Consider the following 26,659-nt stretch of genomic DNA (forward strand, 5'->3'; position numbering starts at 1 on the left):
GTTTTTTGGAGCTCTGGTTTGAGTTCGATCACAGTGATTTTCTCATCATGCTGACTAGACCATTTCATCTCTTTCCCCTTACTCTAATTCACTGCCAGTTTCAATTAAGAGTCATAATTACTTTTCTCCCTGTCTGGTGAAATGAGTATGTTCATGTTGGTAAAAGATGACACTGCCATTTGTTTCAGAATTTCTATTAAACACACTCTGGAGCCCATTTATTGTTTGCAACTCTAGGTTAAAAACATACATTAAATAATGTGACATCCATGGAATTGCATTTCTTTTTTTTCTTTCTGCAATTATCCACAGTAACTGAAAATAAGTTTTTAAGATGCATATTCAGTCAGAAACAGCTGGAGACTCAATATTTCCATTTCATCAGAATGGAGAGTGGGTTCCAGTCCTTTAAGTATAGGCCTCATGATATCACGAAAGCCCGTTGGCTCTGAGTTACCAGAGTCTGAACTCTCTCTTCACAGTAGGCGACGCACAATTGCCAGCAGCAGCGTGGGGAACAGTTCAAACTGGCTGCTACTATTGATGAAGCCTTTGTAAAAAGCTACAGAATGAGAGAAGCATTATTGCCAGATGAGAGCTAAAACTGCATGTGTGAATAGAGGTACATTGATGTCTCTGGAGAATTTTCATCTGGCACAAAACAAGACAATCCAACTTGCAAAATCAGCACAGCAACAGCTTGTTGTCAGTAGCAAACAGCATAAGCAGCAGAGAAATATTGGCTACAAACTACAGCAACATGATGCTTCATTTAAAAGAAATAGCAAAACTTCAGAAAATATACTTATTTTCTTTATTGACGAGAGTTAGATGACATATCGATACCACTCTCATATCTGTTAAATATGAAGTTAGAACCGGCAGCCAGTTAGCTTAGCTTTGCATGGACTGGACTGGAAATAGCTTGACTATAGCTTTGTACAAAGGCAATCCTACCTACCAGCACGTCAGTGCGGTGACTTCCACAAGACTTGTCGTCACTGTGAAGTTGCCAGGTAACCAGAGGAGACTTCAGGAAGTCACTACTCCAGGCCAAGAAATAGTCCAGTGCATTATCCAATGTACAACTGCATCCTGTAATTTTTTTTACTTTGGTTCTTATATGGATTAAACAAACGAGATAGAACATTGTATAAGCTTTGGAGGTGCTGGAGTTTGTTACCAAACGGACAGAGCCAGACTAGCTGTTTCCCCCTGTTTCCAGTAATAATGCTAAGCTAACCTAACCTTCTGTATTGATCTTATCAAAAACAATTTTATTAAAAGCCTGCAATATTTGTGATCACAATGGTCACTGCTGATTTGATATGGAGTGTATTTTGTTTTTGTACAAAAATATATTCACATCACTTTGGAGTGTATGGTATATGAATTCTGACAGCAGCCAAGAGATTAAAATGTTCCTGTCAACGCTCTGCTTTTGTACATTGCATGGTGGCATATAGAACAGAAAGTAAATGATAACCTGAAGTTCTTTTGAGAAATGGTTTCCTGTGTCCCTACGGGTCTGTCTGTGGCAGTTAAAAAGAAGTTCTCAAACTCCCCAGCTCAGACTAAGGTCATTAAATAGTGCTGCCTTTGCTTTAAGCTTAAGGGCAGGAAACTGCAGCATTATTTTTGAAAAGTGACTGTGGGACCAAAACAGGTTGTTGTTATTTTAGGTGTTTTGAATTTGCCATATGAGTTTGGCTCTTTTCAAACTTCCAAATACATTCATAACAGATGTACCACATTTTTCAAATCTGGGTACACTTTGTAATAATGATTCCTGCTCACACATTGTTGCTTCATGATCTGTTTTCTTCATATGCATCAAATTATCAACCATGACCTGATGTAAACCTGGAAATGTGATGTAAGGTTAATAACAGTGGCCTAATATTTCTTTAAAAATGAACAGATAGGGCCAATACTGTACCTGCCTTTGAAAACCGGCAATGTTTATTTGGTTGGTTTTGAATAAGAGCTATGATACAGCCACGACACATTCAGTCTAATATAGATACACAGGTTTTTTTATGCCTACTATTATTGTCCAGTTAAGTTAAGCATTATCAAAAATCTCATAATGTAATCAAGAAAGTGGTATGAAATAAGATGTGGCCTAGAATTTCCCTAAGGAGATAATTTAAGTATGACATTGTCATTACTATTTAATGCTAATATTGGAAATATTAATCTGTTATTATTGTTAATTAATCATAGAGTTTGAAATAGGAATATAATGAGGTTGGGTTATTTCATTTGATTATGGTTAGTATGATGTTATTTTTCTGTTTCAATGATATCTCAAAGAGCTTTGGTCAAGATTTATTGTGTTACACCCTAAATTGGGTCCTTAAATGCAGGCTGTGAATCAGTCAGTGACATATGGTAAAGCACTACAAACTATGCTTAAAGATTCTTGGCTAAACTCTTATTAAACTCTTAACATTATATATAAATGTGCCCTTTTCCAAACAGCCATTCACAGGCCCTCTCACTGCATCTGTGGAATCTGGTGACGGAGAAAGGTCTTTTTTTATTGATATGGAGCATCGTGTGTCCTCCTTTCCTTGGGGCAGAGTTGGCATAGGCCTGTGCGACTCATTAATCTGTTAGATTGGAACAGTCAGAACATTCGAAAGCCATGTCCCCTTCTCCTGCAGTGTGATTCCTTTGATGAAACAGCTTCTTGGGATCCAGAGGGGCCAAGAGAGGCTATAATTTATGTTTTCAATTACATGGATATTCCATTTCACAAGTTGCACATTGCATGCTGCATTTATTTGTGCTATTTGCATCAAGATCGTCTAGTTTCATGTGTCACCATCAGGCCCAGGTCTACAGGGAGACTTAGATTGGCTATGTCCCCACTTTAGGTTTGCAGCCTGTTACCAGCCTCTGACTAAAATATGAAGTGACATAGTTTGTGTGCTTGTGTGTGGATTATTTCCCATACTTTCCCATTTGGAATGCTTAGCCCTTATGGTCATTGTCACTGTTAACCCCATGACCTGGGTCAGCAGGTTCATGCTTTCACCACCAAATCCTACAACCTGCCATGTCTTCTTCCCGAAAAAGTAAGAAAGTAGTCATTTTCACTCACTAGTGAAGCAATGAGGATGTCAACCTTTGTCAGCTTCCCTCCTGCAAACACAGCTAATTATACTGTTGGAACAGTTAATCCGAAAGATACGGCTACCGGAAATGTAGCCCAGTGGGGGCAAGAACTTTGAGGCAAACCCTCATCCCTGAAACCCCAACTATCCTGCCTTATCCACGTCCAGCAGACATGATGTCAGTGTCTGACCTTCACTCATTTGTTGGCAGACCTGGTCTGTACTAGCTGGAGACATTGCCTTGTGGAGTTAGAATCAGTGAACATCGTCATCCTACAGAACAATAATAATGTAGATGTGTGTTCAGGCACTTAAAGAAATGTATGCATTGATACATTTTGAATAGAATAGAATAGAATACACTTTATTGTCCCGGAGGGGAAATTTGTCTTGGACATAGTGCTACAATCTGTTGCTTCACAGCATAAACATGTAACAGAAAAAAAACATTATTAAATCAACAAAAAATTAAATTAAACATAACCATGGCACTGATGGTAGTGTATGTCATTCAAGGGCAAAAATTATTCTCATCATTAACGGTATGAAGTCCAGCCTATAGAGTTTATCACAAGGCATAAAGAATAGCCTGTCTGAAAAACCATTTATTGATTGGTCTTGGCTTTTTGACATTTGGGCCAGTCAACTAAAAATGTACCTACGGTACAAACAGCAACCATCTCATATTTCTCTCAAGTGCTCTTGTCTGCTGAGATGCATAACCCCAATTTGCATTTTCCCACTGTCCAAGGAAGAGATGTTAGCCAAAGAGGCGTACACAAGGAAGCTTGAAATTAACAAGTGATGCCTGATATGTGGAGAAGACTGCCAGGGTAATTTCTGAGCTAGTCCTGGAGCCAGGTCTCGTCCTGAATTATAAGTTTTATGAGTGCTTTCGAGTTTACTTGCAAACTTCACCCAAACCCTGGTAACACGCATCGAATAATGTCTTTAAATTCCAATCACCCTCTGCTGCTAGTGTAGAGAATGTAGTGGTGTAGTCTGCCATAGTTCCCCTATGCTGTCATAGAGCATTACGTCATTTGTCAGCTTCTGACACTGTTACAGGATGGTCATCCTACTGGAATGCCAGACAAGATGGACTGTAATAATTGGACTGGCATGAAAATCATGACACGGTAATGACTCAATAGAGGAAGAAAGAGCGACAACCTGCTCTTCCAGGTATATGATAGGTGGCAAGAAGCTTTTGAACCATCGTGGTAAGTTCAGCCATTTTCTGCTTAAATCTGTCTTCCATCCGAACAATGACACTCAGCTCTGAGCGTTATGTCTCTGCTGGGTCCATTTATGCCTGATTGCTGCTGTACACTTGTGACACTGGCTCAAGTACAGAGAGAAGGCAGTGATTGGCAGTATTTCAAAAAGGTTAACTAACAACTTTTTTTTTAAAAGAAGAGAGTAAAAGAAGAAGAAAATAACAAACCTTGATTAATTCAGCAGGCTTAAACTGGCAAACACCTAACTGGTGGATAACAGCAAATTAGACTACACTTACTCCAAGGCTTAGCTTTTATACAAACAGAAAACAAAACAAGCAAGACAAGACAGGTTATTCAGATGATACTAGAAAGGTATAGTCTAGCAGGTTCCAAGACTCAGCAGACTCTGTTATTGGAAACACAACATGACAAAGCACATAACATAAGTAAACACTGTAAATGGTTTGAACCTTTGCCAAGTGAGGCAACAGAGTGTCCAATATTGTTAATTACATTTTTTTGATATTTGTTGTGCAGTGTGGCAGCAAAGCAGCTTTGATGTAGTTGCTTTTGGGCAGTAGTTAGTTGTCTGACAATACATGCATGTATATTGTACTCTTATATCTAATATATTTGATCTATTGCAAAAAGGGTGTAATACATTTTAAGATGATCAAATACGAATACAGAGTGGCCATGTCTCAACAGAGATGAGGTTGAAAGGCCCGTTGAAATGCACAGTAGTACGCTGTGTGCAGACAGAGCAGACTAGAGTTGTGCAGCTATGTATACTAATGCCACTGAGTTCCTAAGTAAGAGCAAGTGAAGGAAAGACTGGGCAAATCCTAAATCTTACTGCAAGAACAATGTTGTTTCCTGCATGCTGCATTCATTTCTTTGCTTGAGTGGACTCCATGGATGACCCTCCATGCGTCCTAAGGAGCAACAACGGCCCTTCTACAACACCTTACACACACCCTTGTAGGTGTTTTCTGTGTCCCTATAAATATATAGTAAGAGTGTGTTAAAGATTTTTCACAGCACTGCGGGATATAGACTGCAAATAAATCATTAACTCATTTCACAGGGAGCAAAAACAGATTGCCATATTTGCAGAGAGATCTATCTATTGTAATGTGATAGAGAAGAGTTACAGCCCATGTTGAGCAACTAGCATCACCACTATTATCCCGCTTTCATGTTCATTCATAGACCTGCTCAAGCATCAATTTAATGGCCTTGAGTCTTCCACTGTATGCCATTCAGGCATAATATATCACATACATATTTTAAAATACTTAGTAACAAGTCTGCAGCATATGCCATTCTTACATGCACTGAGTATTGTTTTAATGGAAGCGATGATGTGGAAGTAATTTGTTGTTGGAGAGGAGATTAGACTCCACTATTTTACAGGTGAATCAGTGTGGACTCAGGACAACCCCCTACCCTCCTGCACCATCTTCCCACCATCTTCATTTTTAGTATTTACTATTTATCTTCAGTCTGTCTATGGATTCCCGACAAGTCCATTAAGCAAGAGACACCTTAATGGCTCCCCACTGATGATGGAGAATCCCTCGTCTGATGAGAAAGGTGAAAAAGACTAAAAGTGTAACATCGCTTTGACCTTTGGGGTCTATATTCAGTCACAGAGATGGGTGGTTGAGGTAGATTGGCCTCATCACTCTACCAAATCCCTAAACTGTCAGAGACTGGCCGACTGTAGTTTGAAAAGATATGAGATTGTCTTTATAAATAGTCCTGTTACTGGAATGCTGCATGAGACAAAGAGAGGAAAAACTGCATGTTTTTATACCAGAAAACAGCATCTCTATGTTTGTCATTCCAGGTCCAAATGCTCCTGTCACCCTGACAGTGAGCAGCGTTGGCTTACCTAAAGATATTTTCCAAGATGTAATAAAAAGATGCTATAGGGAGAAAAGATGACACAATGACACATTTTGAGCAAAGAACATGAACAAGAACAGGATAGTAAAGGTGGAAATTATAGAACAAAAGTAAAAGAGCACGGGGACTAGAAAAAAGAAAACAAAGGAGAAAGCTGCATATGGACAAAGGAGGCCTATAGAGGTTCATCTGGCATGAGCCAAGAGCCACGGCTGAGTACTCTCAACTAAAGATAACAAAATCACCCCAGCTAGATTACAGACCCCAGTGATGGGCTGTAGGCCCAGCTAGAGATTAACACTGGCGTTCAGGTCTTTCTGGGACCTCGTCCCAGCGCTAACACTTACAGAATGAGAGCTCTACAGGAGCACACAATACAAGCCAGACCGCCTGTCCAATGAAGACTAAATGATCAGGTAATCTAGTTTACACGGCTGCTAAATGGCAAAAAGCTCCATTATGGTTGATCGCTGCCAAAGGTTACCCCTGCTGCACCCTGTTATAATATGGAACTGAGGAGATAAAATAAATCAGTTAAGCTCAAAAGCACAAGGAAGACAATGTAATACTTATAAATATATGGGGATGACATTTTTCATTATGTTGATTAGGTATAAACCAGCACAAAGTTTTGTATGTTGATTTTGGAAAATCAACCAGTGGCCTATGTTGTTCACTTAATGCACATAATTTACATGTACACACATATTTTGCAACCATTTCCCAATGAGCACATAGCCAAATTAACAGTTATCAGTATTCTTTAAAATGCTTTATACTACTCTAGTCTGATGTGTATTTACTGTAGAACAAAAATAGAAGAATCTACTAGTATTGCCAAAATGGAATATTGCCCTTAATCCAACCTAATTTATGTGAGGAAATAAGCCTTGTTTCCAACAGGGTTGTCAAAAAAACACTCATTTTGAACTACCACAGAGGCTACTGTAAAGACGAATACATAAACTTTGGATAAAAATTAGACACTGACAGGCAAAGGGCTCAGCGAAGTGTAACAAAGAGAAGATGAAGCAGAAGAAAGATTATCTCACCTACATTACATTATGTTAAATGTGTCATACATTTTCCAACTCAGATCCGACCACAAAAAACTGAACACACACGTGTGTGTGTTGGATCTGCCTCATGAAAATGATCCATTTCAAATGCCAGGCAACTTCTCAACCTCAACGTAACACGGCGGAACTGCAGTGGTATCAACTACATTACACTCACCTCTCTGAACTCACTCCTCACAGCACAGCAACCCCAGCTGAAGAGCTGACCTGAAACACATTACCTAAGTAATGGTGCAGCCGTAACTGATGGCAGTAGTTGTTGGCAGGCACTCCACATTCTGCAAACTCTACACTCACTAGGACCCCGCGACCGTTAAAGTTAAATATGCACGTCTCACATGGTTCACGACTCGAATAAGATCCAATTCAAGTGGCCAAGAGATAGCATTTAACTTTAAGTGTGCGTTCCTACCAGAGGGATAAAACACATTATGTTATAGTAACCACGTTACACACACAATGCATTAACGTAGGCTTCCCATAATACACTCAAACACTCAAACTGATCCTGGTGACCGAATTATTATTCCTAAACAAACATCGCACATCAACTAACAATAACCAAGCTTGTCTCTTTTAAAATAAAGTTGTATAGTATCAAATAAAATATAAAAAATTAAAAATTGTGAAGAAAAGAGAATTGATGCCTAGATTATGCTCACTGGAAACATTCTTTCCAATTGAAATAGTGTGACATCTAAGGTACAGCAGTGATGTCAATGTCAATCTCAATTTTATTTATATAGCACTTTTCATTACATGTAAACCCAAAGTGCTTCACATAAAACAAAATACCGCATATACATTAAAACAAAGCATTAATGGAAATAATAATACACAACAAGACAATCAACAAAAACAAGCACGACAGTGCAACCATACAATTTTACACACATACACACACACACACACACACACACTGTAATTAAACAAATGCCTGAGAGAATAAAAAGGTTTTGTGTTTGCTTTTGAATGTGGACACATTTGTGCTGTACCTCTGTTCATCAGGCAGTTTGTTCCAGAGAGCAAGACCAGTAACTGAAGGCCCCCTCACCGGACCTGAATCTGATTCTGGGTACAGCTAGAAGGCCTCTGCCTGATGAACTTAGAGGCCTGATGGGGTTGTGAACAGCGAGCAAGTCAGAGATGTACTGAGGAGCTAAACCATTACGTGCTTTATAGACTGTTAGCAGGATTTTAAATAGGGAGATTGTTGTGAATGTGGCGGATGGTGAGGCAAATAAATGACAGGATTTTGACACCAGAGACTGGAGTTTGCGCTCTGTGCTGTTAAAACACTTGTTTAAGGTTAGGGAAAGATTGTTGTTTAAATATGAATGAGTTACCTAAACATAACCATAACATTTAATCATCATGCATTAGTTGCCAGGAGTGGATATTGCAGAGAAAACTGATGAAATACATTGACACTGTTGTGATTTTTCGCATAACGGAAACACTTTCTTAATTGTGGTTAGGATTGTTATAATATTTAATTGACTTTTAGAAACATTTTCACCCAGGTTGCGTTGTTACTGGACATTTACAAGCTAACATCTGAATGAATATACATCACACAACAGTAAGGAGGTGTTTCAGCAGTGAGTATTGAGCAAGCCCAGGCTAGAGTTCAAATGTTCAATACTACTGACACGCAACATTTCCAAATACTGGATGGATGCTTTAAATATTTAATGTCTTCAAATTGTAGGCATGCATGGAAATGAAATCATGAATACACTCATCTTAAACTCAAATCTGGTTAGCCTTAGATCAACATGCATGACCCACTAGGAGCGAACAAGGAGGGGGGCTTTGGCTCACCGTTATTCAGTTTGTATAAAACATATTTATTTCTTTTTGTGCAGAATGCACGGTTCAGCACTTGTTGTCTATTGCTTGTGGTGTTGGTTGTAGCGGGGCGGCTGTGTGAGTGTCTGAGTATGTGCCTTGCTTCCAGAATGGGTTCACATATTTCTGTGTGCACGTTGGTGTCTGTGTATAAGCTCTGAGGAAAAGACTCAGCAGACAGTGACTGAAATGCCTCTCCTCTGAGAATATAGTAGCTAATACCAATCCCAGTCCTTGAGTTTTGAGGTTATCCCATTCAATCACTCGTCTCCACTTCAGCAGACACATTACTGGGCTGTGAATACACCATAGTACTGTGGTATGGCAATAGCATCTGATACTACCGAATGGATCTTGCACTGAGGAATTTGTTCCTCTTGTTTTTGTTAAATTAAAACCGTGAGAAATAATCCGGTGGAGTAGGATTATTAATAAAAGAAATGTTTGTTTTAAGGAGTCAAACATTCACATCAGTCATTCTAAATAAGCAGAATGAGACAGCTATGTGGAAAGCAGGCTGTAAAGTTGTGACATCTGTGCTCTGTGCCAAAGGGAGACTCCTCCTATTCACACTGCTGTGATTTCCTCTGCATCCCAGCCCAAGGTGACTGACACTTACACAGTGGCCGTGCAGCATGCTCAGAGAGCCATAGTTTAGTTTCTGACAGTAGGCACAAAGGTTTTGACAGGACACGATCCCACTGAGAATTTAACGCCAGGCTTGCACCAGGGAATTTGCAAGTTATATGTACTTTTTAGAGCAGAGATCTTCAATAGGCTTTATGTAGTAGAGGGTTCCTGATCCTACTCTCTTTCAGTTATAGGGTCCTTGGCATAAAAATGTTAAAGACCCCTGTTTTAGAGAATAGAAATGTGAGCCTTCAGAGGAACCAAGTTAATACAAAATATATTTGTCAAACTAATGGTATTTTAATTTTCTTTTATCTTTAAGTCAATTTGGAATTGGAATTCTCCTCACTTTTATGATATTGAAGCTATTGTGCATATTTTACAAAAAAAGCTAAAATAATCTTTGGACATATTTTGAAAATCACTGTCTAAGCACCAAGTGATACTGTCTAGAGCACATCATAGCCCTGTACAGTAGGCCTATAGCCTACGAAAAAAATGATGCAAGACTTTTCCTCCCATTTTACAACAAGCCCACAAAGCATGTGTTTTGTACTGTACCAGGATGAAAGATATCTGAGCCTTGACAACATTCAACTTTTGGGAGGATTCATCATTCTGTTAAGTTTTTACTCCTCTCAGAAAGTGGAAGATAGCAAGCTAGGATAACTAGCTTTCAGTTGCTAGTTAACTGCACTTGCTAATGTTAGCACCGATTCCTACTACACACTTAGTGCTGTGTTCATTACAGAGCTCGCTGTCTTCTCTTTCCAAATGTGGTGATGGCAAATGACCAAACTGTCAAAACTCACAGCGACAGGTAGGCTAACTGCTCTGCAGCCTTAGCACTTGATATGCTTTCCCCCTGTGATTTTATTTTTATGACAGATAGAGTAATGTTCAGAGTTACACTTTTCTTTTTTCTTTTTTTTTGGGGGGGGGTAATTTTATTTCAGTTTGATTTTAATGATATTTTTGAAAACACATTTCACATGAACCCAGTTTGAATATATTTAACTGAATTTGACTTGACATTTTTGTCTTCCTTACGGAAGTTGTACATCTCTCTGTTGCTCTGCTGCTCTACTGATGGTCTTTCCTAGGCCTTTCAATGTGGCGGGATTGGCTGCTGGTATTGCAAGGTTTTATGAGCTTTGTGTGACAGCTCTCCTCTATCCTCTCTCTCTTTGTACCTGCCTGATTTTAACACTGCTTGACACTTCTGCTGATGCATAATTCAGTGAGGAACTAATTACCCTGGCAGCTGGTACAAAGAAATGTCCTCACTGCCCTACTGTTGCAGCAGCTCCTCATACTTTGTCAACAGAGAATATCCTGCTGCCGGGCACAATACCACACACTGCAAAGTAAACCACATCCCTGTTAACTATCTCTTTGCAAGACAGGGAGTTGCTTTCAGGATTATTTGGATGAACACTGTGACAAGTGATAAATCTACATGTGAGACACAGATGAATAAAATATCTATGTCTGTCCACCAATGTGATCAAACTAAATGATGTGCTGATAGTTGCTCAGTATCAGTGCTGGCTATATCCGGGCGTGATTGTTTCTTTCTTATAGAGGATGATATGAATGCAAATCACAACAAACAGAGAGCATTTCCTTGACCTGTTGAAGATGTTTCAGAATTTCTATAGAAGCCTAATTGGGATTGCATATGTTGTTGTTTTTTGTGGTGTAAATCAAACAGGTGTTGTGCCACTCGAAGAAAAAAACTGAAGAAATGCAGCAGGATGATGACTGTGATACTTAACAACAATATAACGATGCTGTTGGGCAGAAACCTTGTACCTCCATATTTGGTCATTTTGGTCATATTTTACAAATATTTAAACAGTGAGGAGGCAAATTTGTCTGATTTCGTCTGATTTCGACTTATAGCTCAATAAAATGTTTCTCCATTGAATTACTGTAACAAAATGGCTTAACCAAGAGGAAGAGGCTCTTGCAGTTAATCTTTTTTTTCACACAACACTATTACAATTTTAAAAAAAGTTGATATTAATACAATTTGCCATCTTTGAGGATATAATATGTGCCAAGGATTTTAAAGTTGTTGTATTTATTCCTAACCACAACACATCCTCGAGCCTGAAGACCCCCTGGAGCTAATGCCACAGCAGTTATAACTGCAAGGTTCACGGTTTTTATAATCAGGAAGCTCATTCGGATATGCATCAGTCATGCTCCAGGCAACTGTTTAGAAACACTTGTCTTCCTCTGTGAAAATGCATCATTTTGGTTCAACATTTAAATTAGGTTGTTTATTCAAAACACAAACATGGCAAACAAAACATTTAATATTTATTTTTGCCAAACTGAAATATAAACTGTATTTTATTGCATAATTGCAATTAAATAATTACGTCTTCATAATGAAGCCAGACTATCCTACTTTAAATGGTTAGTTATTAGTTATTAGTAATGTAAAAATACAGTATATATCCAATGTGTCTCTGAAGATAAAATGTGACATATATTAATTCTTAATGCACCATTCATTTAATGCATAATGTGATAAATAGCAGTCGGGATATGCTGTGAGGGTGAATGCATTGCACTGATTTGAGCTTGATAGATAACTTATTCAAATGTTGAAATAATTAGAGTTCATATATTTCAAAACAGTGTTGCCTCAAGAGCAAGCAGCAGCACTGCCCTCTGTGGATCCAACATTAATAACTCTGTCAGTTGTGAAGCTAAATTCAAATGGAAAGCATATAAGTCATTAGAAGTTGTAGAAGTAATTTCCTATCTAGACGTACTACAATTTATTTGGTGAACCGCCATACCGACATTGCCATCCATAGAGCCATTAGCATGGCTTAAAACAAAATAACACATTTAGATTAACCAATGGTACATACCAGGGCTGGACAGGGGAAAAAAATCGTCTGGACACCAACCATCCTTGCACTCCCCTTCAACACATGTACATACCAGCAGGGTTCAACATTGGTAGAATGGTAGATTTTAACATTCACTAGCCATTTGGATGGTCGACAAAAAGTTAATTACTAAATACTATCACTTAGCCGAGTGGTAGGCTAAGTAAGAGAGTATGATAATGTACTCACTGCGGGGGTGCGGGACTTAAATGCGCTCTGTCTTTATGATAGGATGGAAGTGGGTCATAGTGGGATGTGACTGGCCAGTGTTCAGATGAGAGACAAACCAGTTGGCCAATCATGTGATCTCTCTCCTCTCTGTGGGCCGGTCAGTCAAAGACCAAGTATGTGAATGGCCAGTGTTCATATGAAAGACACACAAGTGGGCCAATGATGTGATCTCTCTTCAGAGACCTGGCTCAAAAAAAGTTCCTTGTTGTCAGAAACAAGCACTGGTATTACATGACAGAACATTTTAGTATCAAAATCTTGATGAATAAGCAAGGGTCATTTAAGCAATAGCTCAGGACTTGCTGTGGTATATTGTTATTACATCACAGCTCAATCCCCTCCTCCACAGTTAGGCCACCCAGGAGGTTAACCTTAAATGTTTCCATGTAGTTGCTGGTTTTAGGTAGCTAACGTTTTCTTTTCTCAGACGTAGAGTGATACTAAATTGTGCAAAGAAATTGGTTATTATACCACAACTACGAACCAGATATCAGATTATTAAAGTTCAATTTTAATAAAATGCAAGAATTATATTGAGACAAGTTCCAGTATAACTGGCACATCTGGTAAACATCACTTATTTCAAAGTCTGTGTGGAGATGCTATATATAAACCATATGTATTCATTCCAAAGATTTATCTCAGCAGCTGCACCTTTGCACCTTTACTGGTCAAAAAGACAAGTAAAAAGACAGACTGAAGGCCAAGAAGTGAGGGAGGATGAACAGAGTATGATAACAGTCTGAGACAGATGGAAGTGCACAGGCTTGTGGTTGACTGTGGAGGTTAATTGTTTATTTGCTCCAGTGGCCAAAGTCTGTTTAGATTATTGTTATCAGGAGGGATTGGAAATTTAACGGCCAAGGCCTTTAAGAGCCCAGCTATCTGCAGACTGAGCCTATATCTTCAAATATAAAAGGATGGATGCTATTAGAGGCGGTGTGATACTTTGAGACACCAGAGGCATTGGCAAGTGTGACATGGAAAGAGTGTGATGCTTTCATTTTTTGTCATAGAAATGTAGGCTAGGTGTAGACCTGCGGACTCGGAGCAATAATGTGATTAGAGTGACAGTTGACAGTTTGTTGAGCGTGTGGGTTTTCCTTCCCTTATAAAGTGACCAACACAAGTTTATAGCAGTATAGATGGAGGACGATGATGTACAACCCGACAGTAAAGCTTTCAGACATTCATAACTCCTACACAATAAGTAAGTTGCTGTGCCAGGAACTCAGTCTATGTATAAACTGAGGAGTTGCAACTGTTAATTCAACATTAGTATTCAGGGTTTTTCCTGGCTCAGAGTGGGACTACACATGGCAGAAAGCATCGTCCTCGTACAGTAAAGGCAATGAGTCTGTGTAACCTTATTTGACAGAAATCTATGCGTTTACCTGTTGTTTCTGACAATTTGATAAACAAAATGTATATTATACTTGAGTAAATAAAACCCCAATTAACAAAACTGGTTAAAAAAAAATTATATTTAAATAAATCACCAGGAGAGTCCGGGAAAGCCTGACTGAGATGAGATTAAACTGAGATCAGCACTCATATTCAAGTTTATGTTCTGCTTGTTCAACGGTTGTTTGGTAAATTGCTCTTAAACACATTTAGAGAGGATCTAAATTGCCTTTTTAAATCTCAATTCTTATCATGTTGTTGCTGGTGATTTTCCTTAGGGGCTGGTTAAAATCTCTTCCGGGTGGGTGCCAAAAGTTCCTCTATGCAGGAAAAACCCTGGTATTGTGGCAATAACACAGACTTTAATAACCAACATGACTTTGTGCTTTTGTGTCTCTCAACAGTAAATCTTTATCCTGTGCTATGTCTAAATATATAAGTTGCTCTGAGGAGTGCTGGTAAATATGTTCAAATTGTGTCATTCTTTGTCATTGACGAATTGTGCTTGAGTTGTGGTGTTATTTCAACACACACCTGTAAGTTGCATAAGATTGTCAAGTAGGACGCATGTTGAGTCATAGTAGCTTTGGCAGCTGAGCCGGGCTCATAACTCTGCATGACAGTGTCACATTTTGAGAAGATCACTAGAATCCAATTAATCTTGGTTATATCCACATAAAGCCCTCCTGCTATTTCATCTAATGAAGGCTGGTAGCTTCCTCGGTTCCTCCCCACCCTGCACTGTGTTCTCATGACAACAGGCTCCCTGTCCAATTGCGCCAACTGCTTTGTAGCTGTTAGGTGCGGTGCATTTTAGGCTCTCATGGTTCCCTCAAAGCCTCGCAATTGAAGGCGAGAGATCTAAATAATCCACAGTTATGCTATTTCCGTGTTTGCCACTTTATTATGATGAATGCTTAAGGCACATGGACGGGAATCTTGATTTTGTTAAAACAAACAAAAGCCCAGGTGAAGCCTCCTGACTATGAGCATTAATTGCAGATGATTGGGGTTATCCTCAATACCATGTATTGCTAACTGTCGAAGTGTCTCATTCAAGATGAAAGGGTTTAAACCTACTTTATATACTCTCTTTCCTCTGGATGGTAGATGAGCTTAGTAAACAAAAGGACATTAAGCCCATCTTGTGCGCTCCATGTGTCTGCTGGACCAGATTAGTCGGTCCCTGCCTCTCAGCAGAAGATGGGCCCAGATGCAGAGCTCATTGTTCTTGCAGAGTGAGCTAAGAGGCAACACATCATTTGACAAGGACACAAACCCTTGAAGATAACAAGGGCATTTCTACAAGTGAAAGTGAAATAATGTTAAACAATGTTAAAGTACAAACATGCAAAGTTGAAACTTCTCAGGCGGACCTTTTAAATTATATCCTCAACTTTACTGATATTTCATCAAGAAAGGTTGGTCTATCCCTCAGTACTGTTTTGACACATAGAGAGGGCTGTTGGCTAATACATCTGAAGAATTTGGGAGGCTTCCTGTAAAAAGTTTTCCTCCAAAGTGAAAGTGAGCATTTTCTTCAGCACTACTGACAGAGCACTGGAAGTTCTGTGTGAGCTGTTTATGAAGCCCACTCTGCCTCTGTGGAGTAAAAGCTTTTACAAGGACATATGCACTCCATTAAGGCATGACCATGACATCCCTGAAGGACAGTCAAGTTGCTTCTACTCCTTTAGCCTGTTCTCTCTTGCTCTTCTGTGCAACTACATACTTTTGTATGATTGTCTTTGTTTTCTGTACAATTCTGCATTGTTGATTACGCAGAGGAACATGTCTGTTTGCGTTCTGAATGCTGAAAAACAAACATCTCTGTTGTTCAGCTTTTATGAAGCTGAACAATTTAAAAACATGTATGCGCCCTGCGTTGATGTCACTCTGCATCCCATCAGTATCAGTGCAGGGGAGCTGCAGCACTTACCATGCATGCAACCATCTTACATACATAATTCAAGATCACATTCACTATCCATCTGACTGTCCCTCAGTTGTACTATCCATTGCACTAATCCTAGCTGATTCAAACTTCATCCTCTCTCATGGCCTTTTCTCTGTAGCCACACACACACACCTAAGCCTTGCACTGTCAGCTTAAGTAGGATCACACAAGTCTGTCATCGTGAAGATGTGATCAAAGCGCCTTGAACTAGGCCCCGATGCACCACGCCAATAGCATACCTTCAGTGTGACTTTACAGTGAAAGACCTCAGAACAGTAGGGGAAAGCCAAATCCTACTCATTCATAAAACAATAGATGGCCTCTTAACAATTACCAGGCTGCCGATCTTCTAGGACAGGCAGAGTAGGAGCAAAGAGGTTAGGATGAGAATAAATAATGCAATCCATGGAAATATTAACAATATGCTCACCCTATATGTTCTAACAGAAACAGTGCATAATGCTGTAGTTTTACAATTAGCATTGTCTTACTAAAAGACTGAAGGGTATAGTGCGTATATCCATTTGTGTGTTTAAACCTGGATTGGATAGTGCCCAAAAGAACTGTTTATGTGAAGGTGTACTCAGACACACAAGAACACAGCTCCGCCTTACAGCACAAGGGCTAATTTGAGAGGGAAAACCTGAGCGCTGGCCCGTAACGAACATATGGTGACCAGGAAATTATTTGTGCAATTCGCACCCTATAAAAAGGAAAACTAATAAAGGGGGCTTAGTGAAGCAAGCTCCATTTTACAGTACACTACACCTTGAGACAGTGACAGAGAGAGCTCGAGAGATAAGGAAGACTTAGTCAATTGTGTTGTCGATGAATGTACCCAACCTCCTCACTCCATCATTCATCTTGTTCCAAGCGGAGTACACAGACTGTACTCCTGCAGCCTGCAAGAGGAACTGATGATGCATCCACATGCAGTATACTGTGCCTAACTTCTCCTTTTGACAACAGATAATGGTGGACAATGAGGTAGTCTACAGTAATGTCTAGATTTATAATGTTATCTTTAGCAGACAGCATATTTTTGGCTTACATTTTTGTCATGCCTACCTGATTCTGTATACTGTATTTAAACGTACATTAACACTTAGCAGCATCTTCTTACAGTATCGGGACACTGGTCAACCTTAACCCAAAGGCAATGGTATCATATGGAGGATTGTTATAAGGAAAGGTCCCTGCTGGTTGTGATACATCTCCACACCAACATTTTTTGAGAATTGCCACATTCAGACCTTGAAATCTTGGAAAGCTAAAATGCATGTGCATATGTTTAGATGCAAACAGAAACCTTGACTTGGCCGTTCACTTGGAGCTTTGCCTCTGTAACTAACACTGGTTGATTAATGGGGGTACCCAGTCTTGCCCGAGAAAGAGATAAGCAGCCTATCGCCGCTCTAAAGCAGCCTTTCTACATGACCTTGAAAGAGCACTGTACATGGAAATAGACCTAGGGCTGCTATTAGCTCAGCCCTCTCTCATTTGGCCCCGCTCCAGTGTCAAAACAGCGGTCTGCTTGATTTCACATTCACAGCCTCAAGGGCCAACAGTTGAGGAATGACACTGGAGATGTACAGTATGTAAGTTGAAAATGAATCTCACTCATAAATACATAAGCAGATGGTTTTTGAAGGGTTCATACAACACACAAGAGAAAAACTTAAAATTATACTTTTTTTTTAACAAAGTAAAGAACAAGTTATACTTTATCTGTTGCCAGGCATTATATCTGTCCCTAAGCCTGCCAACTGTACATTTCTATGACATGAACGTAAACACACATTTGGATGACTTATTACATGCAAGGTGGTAACCAGTGTTGGGAAGGTTACTTTGGAAATGTAATAGGTTATAAATTACAACTTACCCTATTTAAAATGTAATAGTAGTGTAACTATTTCAATTACTTTATCAAAGTAATGTAACATTATAACATTTGATTACTTTTCTAAATTTCTAATGAATGTGTTCAACTGTTGACCATTTGTTTGCATGTTTAAACCTGGCAGTGTTAAGCTTACAGCACTCAACACTGACTACTGTCAAACTCCTTTTAAAATTTAATTTTGAAGAACAGCCACCACAAAGTCAGACTTCAGCACCCCTTTTTAATATGAGATAATTCTGAGGTCACAGATTTAAAGTCATAACAAAAAAAATAATATTAATATCATGGCACACACAGGACAGATATACAGAGACTCCTTCCATTTTAGTCCAATTATTATAGGAGCCGCCTCAGCAGGTGGGACAAGAATGTTTCACGACATTATCAATCTGCTTTGAAAATTCAAATGAACTAATTTACTATTACACAGCCTAAGTAGAACAAGCCTTTTTTTACTCGCAGGAGTGTGCTTCTTTGATGTCCTTTAATATTTCTAATGAAAATGGCCTGAAATGTATGTTATTGTTACATTACTTGGATTTGAATTTAATGGTATAAAAACCGTTTGACTCAGTGATTCTGATTGCAGCAGAGCAGAATATTGCTATTACTTTGTTGTTCAGCTGAAGGTTTGCCATGCACCGTGGCAGTGCTCTGTTGGCTCCCAACAGCAGCGTGACGGAAAGGTCGCCTGTCTGTTGATCTCACAGTATGAAAGAACAGCAGTAGAGCAATATCACGTGAACAAGCTGTGCTTCACATGTTACACAACAGACAGACACACAATAAACATGTAAAGCCTTATCATCAATTAGTGAATGAATAGATATGACTTAAGTCTCCCAAATGTTAGTCTACACTATCTAAACAGCTGAACTAGTGCAATGCCATACAGGTATAACAGGATAAAATCAGAGAATATTACTCCTGTCATTGTGACATGCAATAAAGCAAATACGATTGATTTTTTTTTTGATAAGCAGTGTGTGATATCTTTATTCTCTTTGACAGCTAAAAGTGGTACAGTATTAAGAAATGCACTGTTGCTTGGTTCACGCATGCATTTCTATTAAAGTTTCAGCATGTAACTTTTCATCATGCATTGACATGACTGTCATCTCTATGTCACAGACAAAGAACCCTTTGCTCACTGAGGGATCCTCTGTTTGCTGCTGCTGCACATGGGAGAAAGATTTTAAATAAAGAAGATATTCACACATTGTCTGTTCTGGCACACATTGTGGATTTAGCTAAAAAGCAGACAATACAAAGCTCAGCTATAGCCTTCCAGATCAATACACAGTGCAGTCAGAAGGTATTAGAACAGTGAGGCATTTTTGTTGTTTTGTCCTCCAGCACATTGGATTAGAAATTAAATTATTATCAGGATAAACCTGACTTTCATCTTTAACGTCAGGTTGTTTACAACTACTTAAGATTATCAATGTAGGCTTAGGGACTTTCAAATACATAGCTGCCCAATTTCAGGGGATAGAAAGTAATTTGAGGAAAATATAAAGTAAATATAGACTTTAAAAAAAGTCATTATATTTGAATGTAAATCCAGCCAGTGACTATCAGCAGACACTCTGTGTCTTCCCTGGTGATGCTCTATACCAGAACTGTCCTTCAGCCACCAACTTGCTCTGCTTCAGTCTGGTCTTTAGCAAATGAAACACATGCTCATCCTATCTAGAACATTTCTCTGTTTTTGACCTTAAACAATTCCTTGGTCACCTTGCCTGTATGTTTAGGATCATTGTCCTACTGCATTGTCTTAAAAATGGGTGATAATATATTAAAAAAGGGCTGCAGTACCTACACTAGTCACCCAATTTTGATGTGAGCACTCTCACACAACCTAAGGTAAAACTTTAACCTCATAGTAAATTTTTCATTTCAAATCCAAAATGTAGTTGCTTTTTGTTGCATTGATGTGCATAGCCTGCATGGGCATTAAACACGTTTAGGCAGCGCTGGCTGACTCCCAGTTGTGCGCCCGCTGCGCGTCAATGCCGGAAAAGATACTGGAAAGGCGGCTGAGAGTGGCCGTGGCCAAACAATCATGATCCATGTCTGTCGGGAATCACCCCAAAAGCCACAAGCAGTACCCATCAGCCGCGAGCTACACCTAGCTGGGTGGACATGATGGACAAGGAGTCCCCGGACATGCCTCCACTTTTCGAGGACCTCCTCGAAGTGGAACCGGGCGGCAAGGACACAGAGGGCGATGCCATCTCTGATATCCTCAACATGGATGGGATGGAGGACGAGGAGGAGGACTCCACATTCCCCATTCCACAGTCAAGGCCTCCTAGTGCAACCGATGCTGCTCATCCGGCACACAGCAGTTTGTACGAGGTCTGTAAGCGGGCGGCGGCCAAATTGGGAATACAATGGCCGGCAGCCCAGGACCCCGAGGGGGCAAAGAGAGACCTATACGACGGCAAAAGGCTCCCACCGGCCCAGCCGCTTGTGAAACAGCTTCTGCCGGCAGTGCCTGTCTGTATGAAGGAAATGAGCCGGTACTGGTCCAGCCCAGACATGGGGACTCGAGTCTGAGACTCGGACTCGAGTCACACTTAAGTCGCACAAACAGCTGACTTCAGACTTGACTCGGACTCGACCAAAAGACTTCAGACTTGACTTGCGACTCGACCCAAAAGACTTCAGACTCGAGCTTCGAGACTCGTCAACAACATGTTTTCCTGCAATTATTGCTTTTTATATCTAAATTTATTCATGTATTTCTATTTTCTTTTATTGGCGCATATACGTTGGGGAACCGTATGACGAGCCTGATGTCCCCTGCCCTTTGCCATAATGTGCAACGTAACGCATGCGTTATGCCTTATGTGCTCGCACTCACATAAAAAAATATATATATTGACATGGCGACACCAAGTCCTCCCAGAGTTGTACCTTTTGTCATTAGTTTTGCTTTCAATTACTTGGTAAACAGTGGCAGTAATCCAACAGCTACATGCAAGGTGTGTGGCACCAAGATAAATGATGCCGGATCAACAAGGTCGAACTTCATTAGGCATCTCAAAACGCACCCAAATAGGTCAGTCACTCACACGCTAATGTGAAAGAGACGTTACATTTAGCATATATCGTCACAGGTAACAAGCTAACCATCGCAAAGTGGTGCGCTAATGCTGGGAACAGACACATTGTATCGTTATAGTTAGTGGTTGCTGAGACTCAGACGCATGGCGCACAAGAGTCGGGACGCACGGATCCATCTCCCCAGGAATAAACGCTGTGTCGGGTGGGCAAACTCATGTGATGTATAATTGATCCCGTGGATGATTTGTAGACTATTAAGTGAACAAGGTGTACCCGGTCCACCAAACACTGGGCCGTCTTGACTGTCTTAATTCTGCACATAATTCTGTTACTGAATTATGTGCAGATTCTGTTACTGTTGTCCTATTTACTATTTCATTATTTCATCCACGCGTGGCGCAGCGGATCCGTGCACACTGTCACCTGCCATGGAGACGCTCGCCTCACTAACCTCTCCTCCTCTGAGTCAGATCTCCCTCGCGCTGGACTCAGTTTCACTGAGTGTACTAACACTTAGAAAATAAATGGCATTAAATCAGAGAGTTCAAACTGCTTATTGTGCGTAATTTGGACTGACACTAAGATGCATGTTGTTCTGTAACTGGTGTGGCGCTTGCACTATTCTCTTGATTTCCACTTCGACATTAGACATTTTTTTTGAGTGAAAGATACGTTACATTTAGCATATATCACCACAGGTAACAAGCTAACCATCGCAAAGTGTTGTGCTAATGCTGGGAACAGGCACATTGTATCGTTACAGTTGTATCCATATGATGTGACAGACTTGGGTTCATATTTCACCAGGTCAGAGGGCTAGAGGGATGTGTTAAGTAGACCCCATAAAGTTATCCTACAACTGATTTTAAAACTGTACTGTATGGATGGTAGCTACAGGACATGCTTTGAATTCATAAGATTTAACAATACAGTGTTAGGGACAGATCAGATGACCAGAGACTTGAGACTTGACTTGGACTCGTGGCAAAAGACTTGAGACTTGACTTGAACTAGCCCCTCAAAGACTTGAGACTTGACTTGGACTCGAGCTCAAAGACTTGAGACTCGACTTGGACTTCCAAAAAATTACTAGTGAACATCTCTGGTCCAGCCCATTTAAGAGTAGGCTCCCAACCAAGGGCTGCTCTAAGCTGGAGATCCACGGGATGGAGGCACTGGGGCTGACCGAACCCCCAGTGGTGGAGCCTTCAGTGGCTCATCATCTCCACCCAAACCGCTGCTCTCTCTCAGCCTCCCACAGCTGCGTACCAGGCTGAAATCCTCGAGGAGATGGGCTGTCAGCTGGACTCAGGGGCTCCTAACCTGGCCCTCTGGGATGAAATCTGTGTGGTGAATGACCTGGTGCTGCGCTCCTCACAGGGTGCTGTGCAATGCTGCGACCGTGTAATGGGGCTCGCAGTCGCAGGTGAGAGGGCCTTGTGGCTGAACCTATCGGGCCTGAGTGACACACAGAAAGCAGAGGTTATGGACGCAACATACGACCCCACCAAAGGTCTGTTTGGCCCTGCTCTAGAGAAGATGAGAGAGGCCAGCACCCTCAGGAAACAGGAGGGCGAAGCCTTTGACCTCTGCCTACCCCGAAAACACACACCCCGCCCCCAGCAGGGACAGCGAGGTGGCTTTGCCGCAGCGGCAGCAAAGGCAAAGCAAGGGGCTGCAAGGCCACAGAGACAAGCCGCTGGTCAACAGACTAGCCAGCAGTCTCGGTCAGACAATCCCAAGCCGTGGGGGAAACACTCCTTCGCGGCTGCAGTAGCAAAGAGGTCTCTGCCACTCCCACCCCGGAGAGGGAAAGAAGAAGCGGCCATCCTTACTCCCCCAGCTTCTCCCTCCACCCCTCCTACAAAGAGGAGGAAGGTTAGAGAGGTGGAAAGCAGAGCCCCGAGGTTTGTGGTTCAGGGGCCCTGGTGTTTCACAGTTCTCCAGGGGGCCCCTCTCAGTTTCTCTCCCTCCTCATCCACGAGGAGAAGAGTCAGGGGCAGAAAGTATTCCAGTGTCACCAAGCACTTTCACCATGTTCACAGTGTCACCAAGCACCATGTTCAAAGAGGCAACAAGTAAAGCCTGCATTCTCACATCCAGGCACAGAGCCAAGGGCGAAATGCTACCCACAAAACAAAATAAAAATAAAACCCCAAATAAAACTGAATCATCAGGTCCCTGCAGGGGGAGCTCGCACTCCTCCCAGGGCAGACCGCTCCCTCCAACCCAGGGAGGTGACGTCACTGCAGTGCGACTCCAGGGACCCCCTCTCTACTCAAGCGGACCGGTGGCACACATGCGCAGTTCACCCGTGGGTTTTATCCACTGTTTGTCAGGGTTACAGGCTACAGTTTGCTATGAAACCACCCAGATTCAATGGTGTGTTAGTTTCAGTGCCAAAAGGGGATGCAGCACAGGTCCTAGAGGACGAAATAACATCCCTATTAAACAAACGAGCTATCACAGCTGTGCCGAGCGAGGAAACACATCAGGGGTTTTACTCTCACTATTTCCTCATTCCCAAGAAAGGGGGCTCATCACTTCGCCCGATTTTAGATCTCTGTGTGTTAAACAGACACCTGCGAAAATACAGGATGTTAACACACAAAGTGCTCTGTCATTCAATCTGCCCGGGGGATTGGTTTTTGACGATAGATCTTTCAGATGCATATTTCCACATCGCCATTTATCCCGCACACAGAAAATTTCTAAGGTTTGCGTATTGGGGCAGAGCCTACGAATACCAAGCCATCCCATTCGGGCTGGTGTAGAGGCAGCGCTGTCACCGTTAAGGAACAGCGGTACCAGAATATTTTCGTACATAGACAACTATCTGGTCTGCTCCCACTCTCGGGAGCAGGCAGTCAGAGATTCCACTACGGTGATAACTCATCTCAGGGATTTGGGGTTCAACATAAACTGGGCGAGGAGCCGAGTAGAACCCACGCAATGTGCGGAATATTTGGGTCTCAAAATAAACTCCCTCTCCTACCGCAGCACGCCATCAGAGGGGAGATTAGTCATCTCAAAGGGTGAAAATAACTCAGGCGTGCGTAGCAGCCCTCCACCCATGGAGAGACATGGCGGTGCTCGCATCGGGCAACCCGCCAGGGGCAGTGTCATCCAGAGTAACCATGACAACGGATGCGTCCCTGTCAGGATGGGGAGCAACACTGTTAGGGAGAACAGTGAATGGCACATGGAGCCGGAGGTTAGCCCAGGCTCACATAAATGTCTTGGAGCTTATGGTGGTGTTTCTGGCTCTGAAACATTTTCTCCAAGGTCGTCATGTTTTGGTGAAAACAGACAACTCCATAGTGGTTGCGTACATCAACCGCCAGGGCAGCACTCACTCACTGCAGTTGATCAAGTTGGCTCGCACAGTGCTTTTGTGGAGCAGCGGGAGACTGCTGTCTCTTCGAGCAACACACGTGCCAGGCATTCTAAACAGGGGTGCAGATCTTCTGTCACGGGGAAACCCTCTGTACGGTGAGTGGACTCTCCACCCACAGGTGGTGGGACAGATCTGGCAGAGATACGGTCAGGCAGCCGTAGATCTCTTCGCCTCACAGGAAAACACACAGTGTCCAATGTTCTTCTCTCTGGCAGATGTAAATGCACCGCTGGGTGTGGATGCTCTAGCCCACCCAAACGTGGCCAAACGTGCTACTCTATGCATTTCCCCCCCTCAGTCTGATCTCCCCCACCCTGGCGAGGGTGAGAGGTCAGGGCCTGTCGCTGATCCTGATCGCGCCGCGGTGATCATCCAAGCATTGGGTAGCTAATTGGGAGATAATACAGCTCCTGGCGGGAGAGCCATGGCCTCTCCCCATTCGCAGAGACCATCTCTCCCAAGCGGGTGGAGAGATCTACCACCCTCACCCAGACCGCGTGGCGCCCTGGGCTTGGCCCGTGAGAGGTGGAACCTGAATGCATCATCATTCAAAGCGCAAGGGCCGCATCCACCCGCTCTCTTCACAGCGGAAAGTGGCGTGTTTTTGAGGAGTGGTGCGAACGTAGGGATACCATCCCTTACCAGTGTTCTGTGGTGGACCTGCTGTGTTTCCTGCAGTACTTGATGGATAATGGGAAAGCTTTCTCCACAATTAAGGTGTACTTGGCTGCTGTCTCAGCTTGCCACGTAGGTTTCGGGTATAAGCCGGCAGGGCAACATCCCTTGGTTTGTCGCTTCATGAAAGGGGCACGCCGCAAGCTCCCAGTTTCCAGGCCCTTGGTTCCTCTGTGGGATTTGTCGGTCGTGTTGGACACCCTCTCTCATCACCCGTTTGAGCCTATGGAGGCAGTAGGGATGAAGTTAAACAAAAAAACAGTTTTGCGCTTGGCTTTAACCACTGCAAAGCGAGTAAGTGACTTACAGGCTTGGTCTGTTCAGCCTACCTGTCTGCAGTTTGCCCCAGGGCTCTCTAAAGTCTGTTTGCGGCCCAACCCAGCGTTTGTGCTTAAGGTGGTGGAGTCAGCCTACAGGTGTCCCTCAATGGAGCTCTTGGCTTTCCACCCGCGCGTTTACTTATAGCGCTAAAGGGACGGCAATAGTCCCGACCAAGCGCGTTTACTTATAGCGCTAAAGGGACGGCAATAGTCCCGACCAAGCGCGTTTACTTATATCGCTAAAGGAGACTTTTAGCGTCAATAAGAACAACAAAGGCACCTGACCAAGTGTCCGTATTTTACGAGATGAGTGTGAGAACCTGTTGGTCTGTGAGTGGTATTAACCTGTTGGCTTAATGTCCATAGTGAAATAAGCTAGCTAGCTACAGACTAGTGTTAGCCTACATTTAATCACCATTTAATCAGTGCAGGGAAACGTTTAGCAAGATATTCATATTAAATCATTGTCCCTGCCCCTTTTAGCAGACTTAACAACAGATGAGTCACCCAGTCTCCCCCTAACTGTGCCCCTCCCTGTCCCAGTGAAGAAGGTGAGCAACATTGTGTTCAATGACATGCCAGTTAGCATCATTGCAGGGAGTCTGTGGGGATTTCTCTGTCTCTCTTGCTCTTTTTACCATTACAAAAAGAAAATGAAATATTTATTAATGACAGAAATTCAAACACATTAATAATTATTTTCTCACATAATGATCATTATGAAATAAAATAAACAACAACCTACTGTCTGTACTGGATGCTGGACAGTTGGAAACAGTGAGTAGCTTACCTGAGCCTGCATGTGCATGGTTGCTTTTAATCTTGCATCAAATAGTGAACTGCATACTAGACTTGCATGCATGTACAAATCACCAGCAGTAAATATTGTGCTAGTAGTAATATTGAACTACAAGAAGCAAGACAGTTGCAAGTTTTTAATTAGAGTTATGTAAAGCTTTTGATAGGACA

General features: G+C 41.7%; 1 pseudogene; it reads left to right on the top strand.

Annotated features, from left to right (window-relative positions):
- Nucleotides 1-20,371: 20,371 nt before the first annotated feature.
- Nucleotides 20,372-25,231, top strand: LOC116051010 (annotated as a pseudogene).
- The last annotated feature ends 1,428 nt before the right edge of the window (nucleotides 25,232-26,659 follow it).

This window comes from Sander lucioperca, chromosome 15 (genome assembly GCF_008315115.2).
Source record: "Sander lucioperca isolate FBNREF2018 chromosome 15, SLUC_FBN_1.2, whole genome shotgun sequence".
In the NCBI taxonomy this organism is placed as follows: domain Eukaryota; kingdom Metazoa; phylum Chordata; class Actinopteri; order Perciformes; family Percidae; genus Sander; species Sander lucioperca.